This window comes from Bactrocera tryoni, unplaced genomic scaffold, assembly GCF_016617805.1.
Source record: "Bactrocera tryoni isolate S06 unplaced genomic scaffold, CSIRO_BtryS06_freeze2 scaffold_25, whole genome shotgun sequence".
In the NCBI taxonomy this organism is placed as follows: domain Eukaryota; kingdom Metazoa; phylum Arthropoda; class Insecta; order Diptera; family Tephritidae; genus Bactrocera; species Bactrocera tryoni.
Genome location: NW_024395977.1, coordinates 4182110 through 4185797, shown reverse-complemented (window position 1 = coordinate 4185797; position 3688 = coordinate 4182110).

Here is a 3688-nt window from a genome sequence, read left to right as displayed (position 1 = left end):
AATTTGAACTTTTTCAACTTCAGTTTTAATTTACAGCTTTACCAACGCCGGAAGGTATTTAGGTGTTTTAATTTTTGCATACTCGAGGATATAAATGGTGAGGCCTCACCCGCATTTAGCCTCTCCTTACTTGCTTAAAATAAAATGTTCCAACACCTGAAGGGATTTGTCCGCCTTTGATTCTTGTAAGTTGCGAGATTAACATATTGCTACAGAGAATTTTAGTTTTGTTCATCTAAACTAATCGAAATACATAGGTATAGAATATTACTGTATTCTATATCTATATAATGATCAGGTGTCGAGACGAGTTGAAATTCGGGTCACTGCCTGTCTGTTTCTTGTAACTGGAGTAAAAATTTAGATAATAGAAAAAAGTAAGGACGAGTTCGTAGATGGGCTTGATCAAACCACTGCCACATCCACATAACACCGTTAGCTGAAAACATATAAAGTACCATAACTAAGCACAAAAATAAGATACTGAACTGTAACTGCTGCACCTGTTGGCAAAAACTTTTGAAAAAGTGGGAGTGAGCCCGCCCTCACCTAAGGTTAATGTAAATTTATCCTAAGCCATTGAAGCTAAAACAACCCAATTCTCTTACCGACAGTATATAAATGAATGAAATCGGATGATAACCCCGCTCACTCCCCACAAAACTGTACTGTTAAAAGTACTGAAATCGCTATAAATTTATAACTAAACATTAAATTTAACCTGCGAGATGGTGTGAGGAGGGCTTTAAAGGAGCCCGATCAAAATTAGACGATGGCTTCAATGACATACCTCGAGACCAAATTTGATACCTGGCACTCTACAGCCACGCCTAATTTCCCATATACAAATCAAGAATCAATTAAAATGTCAAGATAAAACTTTGCACGAATTGTCTGTGTATTGAAATTGGGAAGTGCTGGTTGTAAGAGTGACCGAAAATTTCAGGTTATACCCGAACTTATTAACTCCTTCCTTAAATTGCTTACTTTTAAATTGTTTATATTCTGTTATTTAACAAAATAATAAACAAATAATAAAGGGTTAAGTTAAAGTGAAACGGAACATTTCATACTCTTGCAACATGAAATTATCAATGGTGAGAAAATACCTTTGAGTGTTGACATAACTTTACATTAAAATTGTTAGTCGAAATCGTATGTGAATAACAATCAAATTTGGTATTTTATTAAGTTATATTTCTTCTTCTTCTTAATTGGCGCAGACATCGCTTACGCGATTATAGCCGAGTTAACAACAGCGCGCCAGTCGTTTCTTCTTTTCGCTACGTCCATGAATCTTTCGCAGAATTTTTTTCTCGAAAACTCGTAACGTCGACTCATCGGTTGTTGTCATTGCCCAAGCCTCTGCACCATATAGCAGGACGGGAATTATGAGCGACTTAGAGGACTTTACTTTTCAATTGCCCACTCAGTCCGAAGTAGCACCTGTTGGCAAGAGCAATCCTGCGTTGGATTTCCAGGCTGACATTGTTGGTGGTGTTAATGCTGGTTCCTAAATAGACGAAATTATCTACAACTTCAAAGTTATGACTGTCAACAGGGACGTGAGAGCCAAGTCGCGAGTGCGACGACTGTTTGTTTGATGACAGGAGATATTTCGTTTTGCCCTCTGATATCAATATCATCGGCATACGCCAGCAGCTGTACACTCTTATATAAGATGGTACCTTCTCTATTTAGTTCTGCAGCTCGAACTATTTTCTCCAGAAGCAGGTTGAAGAAGTCGCACGATAGGGAGTCGCCTTGTCTGAAACCTCGTTTGGTATCGAACGGCGGATGATGTCATGTGTAGAAGTTCACGCTAGTGAGGAAAGATCTCTGATCGCCATTCACTTGGGAGTGGCCAGAAACGAGTCTTTTACACATGGCTCAAGCAGCTCACTACTTCCGGTCTTTGACCAAGTATCTTCTGGGTAGCCTAAGAACATCCTTTCGAAGGCGAGCTAATGTGAGAAGGCGAAACAACCCTACAAAGGGTTGGTCGCTGGGTTTGGGACCCGCCACGTAAAAAACAATACCAATGAAAACAAAACATATCTGCGTACGCATGTAAATATAAACTACAAATATTGTTCTATAAAAACAACAACGTTCTCTGCAGATAGCATCAGCAGCGTCACAAGTCAATATGGCAGCCAAATAGTCGATGCCCAAGTTTGTAGAAAAACACACAACAACAATGTTTTCATTCATGAACGCAAGCGCACTTTCAACAAGCAAACTTGCTTCATTCATAAAAACAAGTACCATTACATCTCCCCGAGCATACCTTTGCCTATTAGCGTCTTTTCGTGACGATGGCAAAAGCTAAAAATCATAAATTGAACAATTTCTGATATTTGTATGAGAAGGAAAAAGTGACAACCCCGCAAATATAAGTATTCAAATATATTATAATAAAATTGACAAGATAGTTTATTTGTCGATTTTCAAGTCAAGAAATGTTTCAAAGAAAATATTCAATATTCCTCTGATTTATGTGTACAGTAATTCCCGGTTAAGTAGTACTCCGCTTAAATGAAAATCATCCCTCTTAACAGCCTATATCTTGCTGCATTTCACGGTTTTTTTTTTAAATACATAAAAATTATCGTTTTATGTAAGTACCATAAAAGGGATTGACTGTATTTGTCAAGGAATGTGAAAAATATTTTTACGCGGCTTGCAAAAATCTGCGTCGATATGTATGCACGCTCATACATATACATACATATGGACACAAGTTTGTTGGTAACGCTGTTAGAGCGGCAAGGGAAACGGTGACCATCGGCGATCGTTCGCTTATTTTTTCGGCACAACAATTTTTTCTACCAACAATACAAAGTTGTGACGCTTTTGTCGACGCGTCTTTGACAAAACGTGAGCTTCGCCATTGGTTGTCCGTGTCAACGGAAATTTCGCATGAAGCATTCAGTGTACATATTTCCATACATACATGTATGTTGCATGTAAACAAATTTACAAACATTATGCGTATGGTCTGTCATATTTGTTTACATGCACACATAATTATATATGAGCACATGTGCCACCGCTAAGTCTTTTAAGATGATATCAAAACTTTTAATGTAAATGTATATATTTAAAACTAATTACCTTAAACTTATATTAATTATTTCGGTAATAATACAAACTTTACTTTATTATATATTTTTAATCATTTTATGGAATCATCAGGAAATACATATGTAAGTAAATTTTAATATACACATATACTAAGTATAAGCTTTGATACCAAATATATACCGATCATCTATAAATTATATGCCGAGTCGGTTGCGCATAGAAGATAAACGAATTTGTAGGCGTACATTTCTTTACATTGAAATTAGCATTATATTTCTCATTTAACACCGAAAATGCTCTATTCTGCTTTTTTCGAGTCCCCTTCTGCAAAACTCTGGTGAAACACCCTTAAAATTTGTCTGTGGTGAAACTCACTCATCTCTGCCGAGTACCCCTGCGAAAAGTTACGATATCTAAAACGTGAACCTTCTCTATGATAAACGTTCTCTGTCTATATTATACGTTCTCTGCCAGAGGCATTGCCAGTTCATCGCTTTTTTTCATTCACAATAGCTATGATTTTTCTAAAAAAAAAGTTGTTGGCAATAACGATAAAGTTCATTTCGACCGATGAAAATGTAAACAAACCAAATTTACAAAA